The sequence below is a fragment of the Spermophilus citellus genome, assembly GCF_964194105.1.
Source record: "Spermophilus citellus genome assembly, chromosome: 3".
Classification (NCBI taxonomy): Eukaryota; Metazoa; Chordata; class Mammalia; order Rodentia; family Sciuridae; genus Spermophilus; species Spermophilus citellus.
Window position 1 is genome coordinate 203,340,810 of NC_138184.1, and position 18,036 is coordinate 203,358,845.

The following is an 18,036-nucleotide window of genomic DNA, read 5'->3' on the forward strand; positions in this document are numbered from 1 at the left end:
TTTGGTGTGTGTGGGGGGGGGGGGTAGCATGTTTATGGTGTGTGTGTGTGTGTGTGTGTGTGTGTGTGTGTGCATGCATGCATGCATGCTTACACACTTAGGTACATTTCCATCTACTGGCTGTTCCATGAGAAAATCAACAGAAGCAGTCACATCATTGATTACTAGATTCATTTATCTTTTCTATCTCTCACACACACACACACACACACACACACACACACACTCATCACCATTGAGATAGACACCATTGAAGGTGACAGCTTTTAGCTAAAAAACAGAGGGAATACTTTGTTCTGAAAATTTGATAGTATTCTTATGTGTGCAGAGTTTTTCTGTTCAGTATAATAACAAATAATGTTAGCTCACAGTTTTTCATTTATAATAAGATGTTGATAAGGTCATGATTAAATGGACTTTTCAAATCTACAAGTTTGAAAAGATTAAAGTTTGCTGCAAAAATGTTTCAGAACCAGTGCTGTGGGAAATAGAATCATTATGTCTTGACACACAGTTAAAGGATCATGAGCACAGAGGAAAGAGAAGTGGAGGAACATAAGAAATTAATATGAATTTCGGTTAGGGATAAATTGAAATTTCAAACATACCATTACTTCATTTGATGGAGCAACAAAATCCAGGCTAAAAATTTACAAATTATCATATAATTCAGTAGAAAGAGCAGTCTTAGAGACAGTTCCTTAGAATCAGCTCATCTTGGGGCAGGTAAGCCACCTTCTCCCCCACCTCGTCTAGGGCAACACTTTGTAACCTGTACCTATGTCTGGACAAGGACTCCACTCCCTTCATGCTGCCTCTGTGCAGCCTGAGCATGGTGGGAACCCATGCTAATCTCACTCCCAGAGAGCCCTGTCACCTACAACAAGGCCACTAACATGCTGAGCCCAGCTGTGTTCCCCCGCCACCCATGCCCATCCTCCCTCTATGTCTAGCAACAGTGAATGACACCGTGCTTAGCACACTTGAGCACCAAGCAAAGGTTCAAGATTTTTACACTGAAAGCAATGATGGGATAAGACAGGCCTTCCAATCAGGTGTTAGAAAAAGGCTGAGGAATCCCAGGCTAGTAGTGGCCTCATTTCTCTCCCACTTCACATTACTCAAGTGGATGCAGCATTTGAAGAGGACTAATCTACCTCTGCAAATACACAATAGCAAGATGGGAAAACAAATTTACCTATAAAGGGTAGAGTGAATGGATGCCAAGTATTCAGTATACAGAGCCTGTAGTGATAAAAATAAAATTATTTATGTAAAGTTACATAGGCAAAATGTTATTCAATGTATTTGGGGAGATTCTCTTTCCCAGTCTTTTCTAAAAATTAAGAATTTTGTAAATATTTTTGATATTACAACAATAATAACTTTAAATGATTTCATTAGACTCTCCTATTTTCTCCTCTAAGGTCAATGTGTATTTGTTAAGAAACTGACAATACCTTGGGAGTGCTACATTTCCTGAAAGTATTCTACTATTGCTTAAAACAAAACATTTGGAAGTATGGTTTACCAGGATAACTATACAAGTAAAGTAAGAGACAAGTTGTACATTGCATATATATCCCATTTCCAAATTAACAAGATAACTTCATATTTGTCATGGTAATTTTTTTTTTTAAAAAAAAAGCTGTTCTAGAAAATGACAATGACAAAAAAAAAGTCAACCAGAAGAACTGGGGGAAGAGGTAATATGATCATATATTCCTCAGTGTCTCTGCAAGGTGCATCCAAGACTGGTATTGACATAGTTCCGGCTCACCTAACCTGCCCTGCCATACAAGACAGGCAGCTCCTGAGAAATATTGCAAACATCCACATACTATTAGCATTTCCATCACCTTCTCAAATATATTCAACTTCCTATTGACCCACATTCCCCTTTCTAAAAAAATGTCATCTTGTTTTGTGTACATCACACACACATAATCTTATTGCATTAAATGCATCCATAATTTGACTGATTTATCATGCACAACTGAAATAATTCTCACAGAATTGTAACGGTGAGTGTCTCCTTCAAGAGCATCTTATCCAACCTTTTATTTGACATCTAAGGACAGCAAAATAGATATAAATTTGGCCACAGGTCTCTAACTCTGACCTCCTGACTCCTGACACAGTACAATTCTGTTTTTGTCATTGGACTAAGCATTTTCTGCTTCTCCCTTTCCCTTAGTTACTGACCTTTGCTCTTAGATTGTTGCTGTGGGTCATGGCTTCCCTCCATCTTCAAATCTACCCCGGTACTGAGGGCAGAAAACCCTGAAGCTTGAATAGATTAGAGACAGGAGATACATCTTGATTGTTGCACAAAGTGTACACTTGCAGCAGGTTTAAAAGCACAGAAATATGAAGGGGAAAACTGCTATTCAAATAGGCTTTTAAAAATTTGTATTTATCTGATCAAGTCACTTCTTTTCTTGAAGCCTTTTAACAGCACGTTACCAGGGCTTCCAAGGACCTGCACAATAGGCCCTTGGTGAGTCCTCCTGCAGCTGCCCAGCCCTGCCACACTTTGAACATCAGCTTTCCAACTCCAAGGCCTCTCAGACTCCCGTTGTTTCCATCCACTCTTGCAGAGATAGTGGACCTCAATTGGGCCTTACCAATTCCTAACATATCTTCAGATCTTAACTTAGCTACCTTTGCCTTTGAAAGTCTTTCCTGACCCCCAAATTTTAGGGAGCACTGCCCCTCACAGCATTATGACTACCTGATGGCTGGGTTCCACCTGTCTGCATCCCGGTTCACTCATTGTCTGCACTCACTGCTGCTCTGCTCACAGCCCTCAATACAGTGCTGAGTTTATAAAAGATGACTATTCAATGCTGGTTGAATAATGCAGGCACAAATGAGAAAAATAAAACCCTTAAATGACCATTCATAAATCACTGCAAGAAGCACAGTTCCTAGAGTTACGCTCCACTGTACATTGGTTATCAAACTACAATGTGCTCAGTTCAGCCTGGATATGGTGATCAGACTAAATCTGTTCTCATTTTCATATTAACTGACAAACACATTGCAGCTATATAGTTCACTGATTTTTAAAAAATAAACAAAGGGACAACCTATAGGATGCCATTAGTTCTTCTTTCATAAGTGGGTGGAATGCTGCATACTAATGCTGTAACTAAAAATGCATTATTTTATTTCCACTCAAATTTCAAATTATGAAGAGATGGTAAAATTGCTTTGAAAGTATCATTTATTTCTAAAAACTCATGTGAGAAACTAAAATTGCATCATAATATTGTATTCAGCATAAGATGAACTTATAAACAAGAAGGCAGCATTCATGAGAAAAGAAAGTTGTTCTAACCATACAAGGATTTACAGTAGAACCAAATAAAACCAACACACAGACTTGGATTGTTTGGAATGTTGCAATGTTTCAATTTTTTAAAATTAAGTATTTAAAGATCAGAGGATTTCATGTAAGATGTACAACTCTGGTTTTCCTAGAAAAACCAGAATCCTTGCCATCCCAGGAGCCCTGGTATGTGTAAAGTCATACAGCCGTGGCTACACAACTGGCCGCCTACACAGCACCACCACCCAGGTCCTCACCCTCACTTGGGTGGCAGTAACAATGATGAGGAAGATGGAAGCAGTCAACTCAAAGTGGGTTTGATGTGTCCCACAGGTCAATAAGCATGGTAAGAAAAGGGACAAGAAGGAGAACATGGGAGAAGCAATTACAAGATGGCCCTGGTTTCTGCCAAAGAAAAAGGGGGCAGAAATAAGGTTATAACCATTTCACATGCTTTTTTTCAAAGTCCCAGTGACTCTCCCAAGTCAGCCTCATGAGTCTCATAATGGGAATCCTTAGTGTTTCTAGCACACACAATTGTCCTTTCTTCCTACCCTCCTCCCTCCCTCCCTTCCTTCTTTTCCCATCTTCCTTTTTAAATTATGTCACTTTGATTACAGATTCACAGAATGACAGATCTCAACAGACACTGAAGGCCACTTGGTCCAACTGAAGTATTTTTCTTGACCTAGAAAGAATGTCAAAAATTATACAATTTAAAATGTCTCTTTCCTTCTCTCGCCCTCTGGTCCTCCAATTCATTCTCACAGGATGAAAAATTGAGTAGACATTAAATTTCCAATATTAACCCCCTAAGAAAATGAGGAATAAAGAACAAAATGGACTTAAGACACCAACAAAGAGTCAACAGCTGACCAGGACCAGGAGCAGGCCTCTGATTCCCAAGCCATTCTGCCAGGCTTCAAATTGCAAAACTGCAGCATTTGGCCAAATAAGCTGCTGATAACCTGACATGTCCACCAAGACAGACAGACAGACACACACACACACACACACACACACACACACACACACACGGAACAATGGGCAGCAGAGCAATCCTCAGAGAGAAGACTCAACACATGAAACTAAGCGTAAATTAGTTCAAATAATACACAAAAGTGGCAAGGATTTGAGGAAATAAATATACTCATGAGTGCCCTTTATGATGTCAGAGTGTTACTGGGGAGGGAAGAGAGATTGGTCAATGTCTATTAAAAATTAAAATATTCCTCCCAGCCTCTGAAGCAGCATTTCCCCCTGGAAATTCATCCTTGTGGATACACTACTAAGAAGATTCACTTGTAAAGTTCCTCACAAATGGTGAAAACCTAAAAACAATCTGAACTATCATTCATTATGTTCTGGTTAAATAAAACATGGCACAATTATACAGCAAAAAAAATTTATAGACATTTGAAAGCATGCAAAAATTCTGTAAGTACTAACACGAGAGCATATCTGAAATTTGTTAGTAGGGAAACCACCTTAAGAAGTGTATGTGATTGTATGCATGGAAGGAAGCAGAGGGCACAATCCAGAAGCTATAATTAGAGGTCACTTGTGCACAATGTCACAGAGCTCAGGGGATGAGTGTGGATAGAAGGCTAGTTTGCTTTGACTTATATGCATTATTTAGCTTATTTTTTGCCTAATCTATTATTTTGTTATAAGTAGAGTTTAAAATATTAATAAATTTTTTTAAATTCCTTATTTTCTTCTCTTAAGCAAGCATCTACTTTAAAAACTACTTATTCATTCATTCAAGTAACATTTCCTGAACACCTATGTTCTGTTGGTGATGATCTAGCCTCAGAAGATATGGAAAGGTACAGGGAGTGCTGGAATATTTTTCAATAATTTGCTCCTCCTGGAATATATGCAAAAATTGCATTTCGTGTAGGTTGGCTGTGAAATAGAAAAACATCCAAGAACAACTTCAGATTGTTTTGTATGACCTGCCTAGAGAAACGTTTTGATAATTATAATTACAAGCCCTGCTTCCCTAAGTAAAATAAGCAGTTGAATAAAAAATACCAGTATCCTTGCCATCCAAAGCTCTTCTGATGGAGTCTTAAAAGGAAAGAAGACAAAGAGAAACAAGGTTCTCCCACACTTACTCTATTTACATAGAACAGCTTTAGGAAAATTGATTAATCAGAAAGCAACCTGCTCCTGGCAAAGGTAAGAAAAGAGAGGAGGGAAATGGTAGTGGTGTCTGTACCCAGGCTGGGCCCCAACAAGGACTACTGTGCCACCTGCATTGCTCAGGTGATGTTCATTCTTTCCCAGTGAATAACCTCATAAAGCAGGGCAAGTGACGAAGACACAACCTGGTGATGACTGATCACATCCACAACTGGCCACACATACTGTGCCCAGGTCCTGGTCCTCAGCTACTCTGGCATGGGGCACTGGGTGACTGAACATGTTTGTATTTTTATTCTGTTTTCCTACTAATGCTATAAATAAATAGATCCCACACCCCTTAGCACTTGAGATGCTGCTTAGTGTGGTAGAAATGGCAAGTCAGTTCCTTCAGGCAAACTAAGATAGTCTCTAAAAGAACATGAAAATAGTCAACAATGGCACACAGCACGGCATTGCATAGTCTTACCTAGATCCTCACTTCAAGCAAGTTTCTACACTCAAGCAGGGGATAAAAGACACACAAATGACTTTAACAGTTGTGCAAGGGCCATCAGAGTGCAGCAACTGCACAATGGAAACACCAAGGAATGAAAGGAAAGAAAATGCCCAATAGGAGCAAAGCACAGAACTTTGTAGTGTGAGTGGCAGAGGAGCTATTTGAAAGAACCTGTGGATATGCTACAAAGAGGGTACAGACTAAGCTCCAGGAGCTTGAGGGTAGGGAAAGGATGAATCATAAATGGAGAAATATGTAGTTCGTTTTGGCTAAAAATCAAATATCTGATGGAAAATAATTGGGAGAAAGTTGGAGACAAAAGTTTGGGTCCCGATTATTCAGGTTTTAATGTAGTACACTTTTTATTTGTATAAAAAAGAAGGAAAAGTTAGAAACAAGAGGTGAACATCTAGAAGATTCATGGAATCTGTGTATTACAGGAATACACAGAATAGACCACTGTTGGAAAAAAGGACATCCTTTTGTATAAATCTAGGTGATCGCTTTCCTCTAGTGACAACCCTACAGAACAGATACTAGTGATTAGAAAACAGGTTACTGATTGCCATCCTAGCTCAGTGACATAACGGTGTCATCACGGGGAAAAACAATTCTTATTTTTTTTTTTAGAAAAACTCAACCAGATATTATATTAACTGAAATGGAAATGTATACGCCTAATGAAAGGTTAGCATTGAGTGCTACCTGTTAGTTGTGGCATGAATAATATAATTTACTACAAATCTTAGGAGAAGGTTTGTCACAAATGTATTCATACGTAAGTGGCACCAGAAAAGACAGCTCACAAAAACAATCTCCTCTTGACTGCATATTGGACATCTAAAGTTGGACATTTTATTTTCTTCTAGTTTTAAATTGTCACTTTATTTTGAAGGAAAAAAATGGATTATAAGAGGAATTCAAATAAGAGTCTAACTCAATTTTCTGATGGAAATTTCCTCCAGAAAAAAAAAATAATGCTTCCATTTGACCAATTAAAGTGCTGGAGAATGAAATGAAACCTGTAGATGAATGCGATAAAACACTAATGTCCAAAAATGGCTGGCCATATTGGCATAATGTATTTCCTATAACCAAAATACTTTCAAAAAGATAGAAGATGTAGCTTTGAAGCTTAAAGATATAGGCAATGAAATACTTGCTAACACAATGTGAAAAGAGCTCATTTATTCATCTCACAAACATTGGTGACTTCTGTGGGAGAGAAACAGGGCTAGACACTATAGACACAGCAGGGAACAAAGGACAAAATGTGCAAGAATCCTGTCCCCTGGGGCTTACATTCTGGTCAGGAAAGACAACCAAAAGAAAAGGGGCGATCTAAAATTTACAAAAAAAAAAAAAAAAAAAAAAAAGGCAGTGTGTGTAGATGTGTGTATCATATATTCCAAAGAGAAAAATAAAAGGTTGTATGCTAGATGATGCCATCTTACTTGGGGACAGGTGGCACAAGCTTGGGTCTTGTGATGGACCTAAGTGTTACTGTTTTAGTCAGTTTTTTTCACCACTACAACTGAAATTCCCCCAACCAGAACAATCGTAGAGGAGGAAAGGTTTATTTAGGGGCTTAGGGTTTCAGAGGTCTCAGTCCACAGTGGCTGGCTCCATTCCTTGGAGCTCAAGGTGATGTTCACTCTTTCCCAGTGAATCGCCTCATAAAGCAGGGCAAGTGATGGATGCACAACCTGGTGATGTCTGATCCACAACTGGCCATACCTACCCTGCCCAGGTCTTGGTCCTCACCTATCCTGGCATGGGGCACTGGGTGACTGACATGGTGCAAGAGCATGGCAGAGGGAAGAAGCTTACTTGGTTATCAGGAAGCAGAGAGGGACTCCATGCTCCAGACACAAATATATACCCCATAGTCATGCCTCCATGAACCACTTCCTCTAGCCATTCCCCACCTGCATTCAATCACCACCCAGTTAATCCCATCAGAGATTAATTCACTGTTTGTATTAAGGCTCTTGTGACACAATCATTTCTCCTCTGAACCTTTCTTGCATTGTCTCACATGTGAGCTTTTAGGGGACACCTTACAACCAAACCATAACAGTTACAATTTAAAATGAAGCCAACACTAAGGCCTGAGCAGACCAAAGATGAGGAAAGGATGTCACATACCTTCTGGAACCCCACCTTTCCCCTAGACTTCTAACTGCATGAAACTACACATTTCATTTTTATTTTAATCACCTGGGTGCAGGTTTGTCTGGGACTTGCAGATGAAAACATCCTGGCATGTATCTGGCACCAAGGCTTTGCAGATGAAAATATCCTGGCATGTATCTGGCACCAAGGCTTTCTTATCAGCCATTTGTTGACTTCAGAGAGGGTCAAGATCATATGAACCACAGATCTGAAGCTCAGAAAAGAAACCTGATCATTCCTAATATCCTCTATGAACCTAATTTTCTATTAAGAATTTCTGAGAAGATAATCCAGCTTCATTAGAGTAGTAGAGACCTAAACCCAACCCTAGATTTACAAGCTCCACCTCCTAACTCTATGTCTTTCACTCTGTATACCATCTGTTCAAGCCCAAAACAGCATGAGCTGGAGAGAACTTACACATCAAGATGAATGCTTCATTTGGCAAACTAAAGGTTATATCTATCTTCACCCCAACTTGCAAAATCACTTGCAATGTTGGGAAGTCAAATTTTATAGAAAACAGATTAGACTTCTCTTTCTATTTCCCAGTCCTAAGTACATTTCCACGGGTCACCTCCCTCCAGGCTCCACTTAGTAACTGTCTATGCAATTAGACACTGAAGTGCTCTTCTAGGTTTTCAAAATCTTTCTGAACTTTGCAGAACTTGTTATTGCTCTTTGCCAGTTGTTAAGGGTACTTCAAAGAACAAGTGGGATTTTTTAAAAAATCCATTTCATTTTAAACTATAAAATCTAAATCATAAATTGGCATCTCTGTGAAAATAGGGTGGTAACCCCTACCTTTTCCTTAATAAAATTTTCAAGATGCTATATCAATAGAATATCGACAATGGGATACATTTTAGTAAAAAATACACTTTATACCTGATGTCAGAAACGTTATGCCCTGAGGCAGAAACAAGTATAAAAGATTCATTTCAAGTGATTAAATCTCCCTATATTGTGCTTTTATAAAGATTTTCCTCCCTATAATCAGAGAGTAAACTTTAGCTTATAGATCAGGAAATTCCCTAGTGATTTCTGACTCATGCACAGGGGAATCTCTCATTTCTAGATTATCTGACCTCTGCCCCAGGCAGCTTTGCCATAAGTCCAAGCCAAAGCATTCCATCACCGTCCTAGCCTAAAGGGGCCTGAGCCACCCCATTCCTTTCCAGGATGACTTTTAATCAAGACTATGATTAAATATGTTCTTTTCTCTCTTCTCTGTTCCTGTTTCCCCCTGGAGACTCCTCTTTGGCTCCTTAAGTTTGCTGCTTGGCATTGGAAGTACAGCAGGCAAGTTATCATGCTGCAAGCTCTTGCTGAACCTCTAGCAAAGGGAGTGATCAGTTAAGGCCATTGTTATCTTGGGATCTACAAGGCTGGGGTGTTTTCGGTATCTGCTGTCCACGGCTCTCTACTGTTATCCAAATACTTTGCCAGTGCACTAAGCTTTTTGGAGATAAAACACTAGTAAGTTACTAAATGTTGATTTTTTTTTTTTTGCAGAAAATACAGTACCATGTCTGAGTTAATTATTAATATTTAAAATATTTCAATCCTTAACTCTCCTTTATTTGCTTTGCCCATGCCCTATTAAGACCCTTGGTTGGCAGAATTCAGCAAAATATATGTTACCCACTACTGAGATTGTTCATCCCCTGATGTGTTTATATTGATCTGTTTATGGTGGTAGTATGTCCTAAAATGTGTGTAGAAAACAGGGTATTTTATGATAAAGTTGCTATTTAGTGCATGCTGTGTTTAGTACAGACTCATGGATTAACAATGCCAAAAAAAAATGCAAGTAACTAGCCATTGTTCAAATGACTGTGGTGCTAGTTCTCTTTTGTGGCCTTTTAGACTTTTGTTGCCCTAAAATTCCATTTTGTCGGGAACCCATTTTCCACCTTGTCTTTCTTGATAGGGTTTTTTCCTACTTCTAAACAGTTTCTAAATAAAATTCTGTATTTAAAAAAATGTTCTTTTCTCTAATAACATTGATACTTAAAATTCAGATCACTAATAATATTGTTCATATAGAAAGTTAGCCTACTGACATGGAGACATAAATTCTCAATGGCTTAAGCAATGTCATCAATAATAATAATAATGGTAATAATACTAGGATATTGGGGATTGAACTCAGGGCTTCATGCATGCTAGGCAAGCACTCTACCACTGAGTTATGCCCACATCCCTGTCAATTAATGAATAAAATAATGATCATTAATCAACTTTCTTATAAAGCTACAAAATTAATCTTAAAAATTAAGATAAATCACTGCTTTAAAATTAAAACTTACATCTCATCTCAGTGTGACAAGTATATATGAGTTACATTAAAATATAAGTATGCATTTTTGAAGGAAGAAAATGGCTGAAACTAATGGACTAAAGAATTGAAATATTAGAGATTGAAGAAAACTGATACCATCGGGTACAAATTTTTGGTTTAAATCAAATTCATATGACCTCAAACCAAACATCACCATTTTTGACAAAAAGGTATGAATTTAAGGAGCTAACAATATTCCTTTCATCTACTTAAAACAAACAAACTAAATGATTAACAGTAAGACACTCTCCATAAATAGAACAATAATGCTTTGGGTCCAATAAAAATAAGTGGGGGAATTTCCATTGCTGTGCAAATCTCTCCAATAAAAGCAAAGTTAGCACTAAGGTTTTTGTATCCTTGTGAAAGATGTACACCATAAATCAGGAAATGCCATGTCTGCTTCACTTGTAAGTTCAGGTCCTTATTCAACTCAGACACTAAGAAAAAGATAAGTGAGTTTTACAAACTAGGGTTCCAGGTTCTAACATTATCTTCTGGTTGCATGGAGCACTTATTATTAGCTACTTGTTAACTATAGTGCCAACTTTTGCAATCAGTGATGTTAATTATTAATGTATGCATATGTGTGCGCATGTGTGTGTTTAGATTCAGATTGTGTTGAATACATTCTGCTTCTTTCAAAACAAAGATATCTTTTTGTTTCAAAAGGCTTTTCTAGTGGCTTCTGCCTTTTCCAATCATTGCCACTTGTTCTAACTCTCTTTCCCTCTGCCTCTATTTTCCAAGTTGTAATACCAAACTATTTTCGGGAACACACTCTCTCTGTCGTCTTTCATGCAGTTCACTAGAAAGTGAACATTCCACATCTCAAGCTGGCTTCTTTCAAACCCTCATGAAGCTTTCATAGAGGACTCTCACAGTACCAAGGACCTGTGGGAATCATTAAACAAGAACAAAGAAAATGAAATCAGATACCTAACATTTTCAAAATGTCAAATGATAGTTTCACAGGATCAAAATAATATCTTGAAGTGTTAAATTTGCCTTATTTTATGTAATGAAATAAGTTATATCATAGTTTTGACTACAGTAAGTAAAAAGAACATAGTGTCAGGTTGATCTGAATTTTAGGTATTGCCCTTGCAAGCTTTTGACCTTGCTCAAGCTTTTCCTTATTAACATGAGGATAAGGCCTATATCACAAGGATACTACTCTACAAAGACTACATGTGAAACATAGCACAGAACCCTCCAAATGAACACTCTATAAAAATTAGCTTCTTCCTTTTGCACAGAAAGTGTCTGAAACTACCAGGAACAGAAGAAGTAACCTCTAAAGGAAGTTATTAGATAATGGGTAACAAAACACAGTTATATAGAAGGAATAAGTTTGGGTATTTTAACAGCACAAAGGAATGCCCACAGTTCTCAATAACCAATTATTAATTTTTATAACGATGTAGAAAAGAGGCACTCAGAGAATCCAAAATAAATGATAAGAACACAGAAATGCAATTCCCCTAGTTTGATCAGTACTCTGTGTGCCCGTGCTGAAAAATCATTCTGAACCCCATTAATATGTACAAGTAATACATGTTAATCAAATCAAATAAAAATAAAATAAAAATAAATACCCTCAACTAAACACAATCCACTTTCTAATCCTCCCAGCTCCCTCTGTTCCACTGAAAACATTGATAACTGTGTATATATTATTAAAACACCATTATTACACCCAAAACTTCACATATCATGCTGCTGTGGGTAAAATCTCATAACATGGGAAAACTAAGCAACATTCTCAGTTACCAGTGCAAATTTAGCAACAGTCTATATTAATTTTATTTTTAAATAATAAAATTTTTTAGAGGAGTTTTATGTTTATACCAAAATTGAGCAAGAATTTCATATTTTTCCTTTTCCTTCCTCACTTCCAATTTCCTCTATCAATAACATCTTGCTTCAGTGGGCCACATCTCTTACAGCTGATGTACTCTTTGTGTTTCACATTCCATGGGTTATGACAAAGACAAAATGTGTTCACCGTGGCGGTATGACACAGAATAGCTTCAATGTCCTCAAAATTCCCTGTGGCTTGTTTTTGAAATAGAAACTATAGTTTTTAGCTATTGTGAATTGTGCTGCTATAAACACTGATATGGCTGTATCTCTGTAGTATGCTGTTTTTAAATCCTTTTGGGTATAAACCAAGGACTGGGATAGCGGGGTCAAATGGTAGTTCCAGTCCAAGTTTTCCAAGGAATCTCCATATTGCTTTCCATATTGGCAGCACCAATTTGTAGTCCCACCAGCAATGTATGAGTGTGTCTTTTCTCCCACATCCTTGCCAACACTTATTGTTGTTTATATTCTTAATAGCTGCCATTCTGACTGCAGTGAGATGAAATCTTAGAGTAGTTTTGACTTGCATTCTCTAATTGCTATGAATGGATAGGAAAAATGTGGTATATATACACAATGAAATATTATTCGGAATTAAAAGAGAACAAAATCATGGCATTTTCAGGTAAATGGATGGAGTTGGAGAATATAATGCTAACTGAAGTAAGCCAATACCAAAAAAACAAAGGCCAAATGTTTTCTTTGATATGAGGATGCTGACTCAGAATAGGGATCAGAGGGAAGCATGGGAGGAACGGAGGAACTTTAGTAGGCCAAAGGGAAGGGAGGGGGTATGGGGGTGGAAAAGATGGTGGAATGAGATGGTCATTATTACCCTAAGTATATGTATGAAGACACAAATGGTGTGAAGCCACTTTGTATACAAATAGAGACCTGAAAAACTGTTCTCTATATGTGTAATATGAATTGAATTGCATTCTGCCATCATGTATAACAAATTAAAATAAATATTTTTTTAAAAAAGCTGCAGTTTTTACTGATTATGAAAATAAAATCTATTCACCTCAAAAGAAAAGTTAAACAATTCAAAAGGTAAAAAACAAACAAAAAAAAGGAAATCCATTGTAATCCCAAGTGGTAGAAAAACCACAATTTGGTGTCTTTCCTCCCAATTTTTTTCTATTCATATGTCACCATATAGAGATGAAGTTGTGTGTGTGTGTGTGTGTGCATGCACATTTGTATTTTAATAAACAGAAACAGTGAAGACAAAAAATAAAGGAACATCCCTCATGTTTCCATAATTATTCTAAATGGAGATTGTTTTAAGCTGTTCAGGATTTGAGACTGCATGTTAGGAAGTCTGTTCCATCTTCTATTACAAAGGTAAAATTCAATTATTTGGTTGTGGACAAAGAGCACTGAAGTGCAAGTGAATAAATAAAACAAGAACAGGGCTAGGGTTGTGGCTCAGCGGTAGAGCACTTGCCTGGCATGTGTGAGGCACTGGGTTTGATCCTCAGCACTACATAAAAATAAATAAAATAAAGGTCCATCAACAACTGAAAAAAAAAAAAAGAAAAAGAAAAGAAAGAAAGATCAGGTGAGGAAAAGCAGTACCATGAGCTATTTCTCAGTGGAATTCATACAACTTTTCTAGAGCTTCCACGTTCTTCTATCATGAGCTCAGGCTACAAATTTCCTTTGCATTTTCCATTCCACCAGCCCTACCCCAGCAGAACAAAGGATGGGAATGAACATCCAAGTCTTGATATATCAAAAGGGTTTTTATGATTAATTTTCAGGCAATGTCCTATTCTGGTTGTTCTATTGAATATTTTTGACTAATCACTAAGGCTTTTAAAAAATGAACAGACTTCTTATATTTTATTTTAAGGATCATGAACCTTATGGCTCAAATTACAAGTAAGATTTGAGTTTTGCTCATCTCTTGGTTCTTTAATATCATTCTACCGATCCCAACCTTCCCCATATACACACCCCAGGGGAAAAAAATAGCACCTACAGTCTTTTCCACTCATTTAAAATAACACAGCACTTGGAAAGGAAAATAGGCAGTTGCTAAGCTAGAAAGAGATGGAAGAAAAGAATATCTTGGGTCAAAAAGGCCGGCAGTTTCTCATGATGACAAGGTAATAAGACAGCAAGTTCTTCTTAGAAGAAAAAAAAATATGTGTACACACACACACACACACACACACACACACACCAGATTGTCCTCTGGAGCAAGGTATTTCCAGGCTGTCATCCTCCATCCCAAAGTGTAAATGACAGCCTGCTTAGCTCTTAGCCTCCACTCCTTTTATACAAATTCCAGATGTCTACATGGTAGGCAGACAATAAATGTGGGTCACATGAACACCTCAGCAAGCAGACCTTGTATCAGTACAAACATGGGGCACGAAGAACCACACAATGCTAAGAAATAATTTTAAAAAGGAAAAAATATCCACTATTCATAAGCACTCAGTAACACATTCCATTCTGATTCTGAAGAAAAATGCCCAAAAAATAGTTACTTGTTTCTTATATAAAATATGCAGTTTTCACAAGACCTTTCTATGCTCCTAAGGAACAAATTTGCCACCTGTTTCTGAATATAGAGAAACACAGTGAAACAAATAGAGACCATGAAATGCCATATTCTGTGAGAAAGGAATAAGGGAGAAGAAAGCAAAGGGCCTACTGCTTACAACATTGGCCACCAGAAAACGAACTTGCTGTGGCTTCTACCACAATGAAACAGTAAGAGTGCTCCTACTGGTTAATGAACTTCTTTGCATGGAGTTAGGGGGCATGAGCCCAGTAGGGAAAGGCACAGGAATTCCAAATATAGCATCAATCCTATACTATTATCTCTGCAGCTGTAGGTGAGTCAATTAACTTCGGGACTTGATTGACTCCTCCCCCCTTAAATGAATCAATGGGATCAGATCTTATCACCTTTTTAACCCAAACTTTCTATAAAATTTCTCATTAACCACCAGAAAATCTGCTACATCAGCATATGGTCCATAATTTGTGTCATGGAAACAACAAACATACTATATGTTTTTCAAAGAAAACCCCCCCAATCCTGTTAAGAAACCCACCTATGCCTGAAAATCCATACATCAGGAAGTATTCAATATATACCTCGTAACACTAATGTTTTAAAAAATCAGAAATCTAAGGTTCAGCCTACAAAGTCCGTGCATACCTCAGTACTGGAGACAGTACCCACACATCTGTCTGCCCCTGACCAGGGCTAGCAGGAGCCACAAGGGAAAATCCAGTAGTAAGAACCAATGAAGGACAGGTTCTGCCTGGCTTTTGAATCCATCTCTGATACACTGGCAGGGCCTGAGAAGTCTTTCTCCACACAGAGATGACATGTCAGCCTTTGATTATATAAACCAGAGATCAATTTTAAAAGGGTGCTGTTAGGGAGAATGACAGCTGGCCCAATTTCAGCTCCCTCAGTGTAATCTGTAATGACTCTAAAAATCATGTTCTACTGTAACAAACTTACCAGTCTGCAGACTATATTTACTTCAATTATAAATATTACTTTTAAAATATTTTGCAGAAGTATGGAATTTTAAAAACAAACTATAGCATAGAGACTTTTTCTCACATGAACTTCACACCCAATAACAATTCCAAGGAATAATTATTGCTATGTAATCTAAAAGCACCGAGAGAAATGGCCTAGTTATTTCACAGAACTCTAGATCTGACTCAATCTGGAGACCTCGGGCAAGTGCCAGGTGTCCAAGAAACACCTGAAGTTCATGAAACCTCTTATAATTTTATATTTTCCTGCAAAGAAAAGGTCAATTAGATTTTAAAAAAAACTGTGACCCCCAAAGTGGTGGAACATTCTACTTGCAGTTTAGTGGTTGGAGAAACACACATGTGCACACACACACACACACACACACACACACACACAAAAAAAAAACTGTACTAGCATTGCAATCCTACTATATGTGACTTGGAAAAGGCAGGAAGAGGTGAAGAAAGCAGGCAGTAATAGTGAAGCAATTTAGAACAACAGGATCACTTCCCACTTCTCCAACAATTTACTATTAACATGCTTTAACTCTGATTATTATGGTCTTATACAGAATCTTACACATAACAGGTACATTTGCATTCATAGAATCTGCCATATACTGCTCCTATCAAGGGCAAATTCAATCACCATTTTTTACTTCCTTCTAGTAATTAACTATTCTCTCTTGGTAGCTTTTCTCTTTCTACTAGATCATTCCCCTCAAACACACCCTAGCATCATCTTAAAAAGTTCTCCCTTGACTTCAAGTTCTCTACCTCTCATCTGCCATCCTAAGCAACCCATAGCAACCAATTCACAGTTACTCTTTCTACAGATGCCAATTCTTGCTAATTCCTCTGATTAGCTGCTGATTGGTCCACAAGGTAGCATAATTTGGCATCCCTCTCTTCCATTCTTTCTCATCAATTGCTTTCTTTCAAAACACTGGACAAATTTGACTACTCTTTCCTTTTTCAGGACCTTTATTCTTTATTTGTCTTGCCCCCTACATCTCTTTCAGTCACCTTTGCTGCCTCCTCCTCTTCCTGGAACTGATATCTAAACACTGAGCTGTTTCTTGGGCCCTCTTTTTTTTACCTACATGCTCTCAGAAGATTATCTCATCCACTTCTGGGACTTTAATTACAATTTATTCATGATAAAGCTCCAGTTTTTCCCTGTAGTCTTGGTGCCTCTTTGAGCGCTAGCCTTATACATCTGCTAACTAGCAGACATCTTGAAATGGATGACTGATAGGCATTGCAAAGGATCTTTAATTTCCCCACAGATCTGCCCCCAAATCAGTTATTTGCAACAATGTATCACATTTCAGTAGATGCTAAACAAATAAACCCTAGAAATTGGCCTTGATTCCTATTTTTTCTCTTATCCCTTGGATCATTCTAACATTCATTTCCATTAGGAGTATCACCAAAAATATATCGCCTCCATGTAATCAAGCTAATTTAAATTATCAACATCCTTCTTCCCAGTCTACTAAAAATGCAAATGCAAAGTAGTCTTTAAAACGTAAATCAGTTTAAAACATTCCCTTACAAACAAACAAAACTTGCAGTTTCTTCCCAATTACTCCAGTGGTTTCCCATTGCACTCACAATAAAACTGCAACCTTTTACAAACAAGGCCCCTCAGGTTCTACATTTCAGCCTCCAAGATCATTTGCTTTTTACTCAACTTCAAACAAGAGAGTATCTATGCACATGTATTTCCATTGTATTAAGAAACCTAATTTATTTGATAATCAGGACTTTTTCTCAGAGAACACCTACTAGCATTGTTGATTAATATCTCCTGCAAACTAATTTCCAGAAATATACATATTAATAATTACATATGCTAAGTGATAGATGCAAAGTAGAAATATAATTTTTAGGATTCCATATTATTTTCAGATCACTTACTATAGAAATCCTTACAATAAAGTTTCTGAAAGCCAATGACCTTTTTTACCATAAAACTGTAAGAGGAAAAATATGAAGAACTAATAATTGATTTCATCATGACCAAAAAGCCCTTTAGTCACTGCCAGAATAGTATTCTAACAAGGCAGCTGGTTCAATTGATTTAAATGTTTGTAAATTGTCCTTAAGATTAGAAGAACTATTAAGTTCTCCTTGTTAAAGGGCTCT

General features: G+C 37.4%; 1 protein-coding gene and 1 long non-coding RNA gene across 3 annotated transcripts in view; one reads left to right on the top strand and one right to left on the bottom strand.

The window, feature by feature from the left end:
* CDK14 (cyclin dependent kinase 14) overlaps nucleotides 1–18,036 on the bottom strand; it is a 600,063-nt gene that overhangs the window by 353,762 nt on the left and 228,265 nt on the right. The gene's annotated exons all lie outside the window — the stretch shown is intronic.
* Nucleotides 1–18,036, top strand: part of LOC308645477 — a 95,492-nt gene that overhangs the window by 60,221 nt on the left and 17,235 nt on the right. The gene's annotated exons all lie outside the window — the stretch shown is intronic.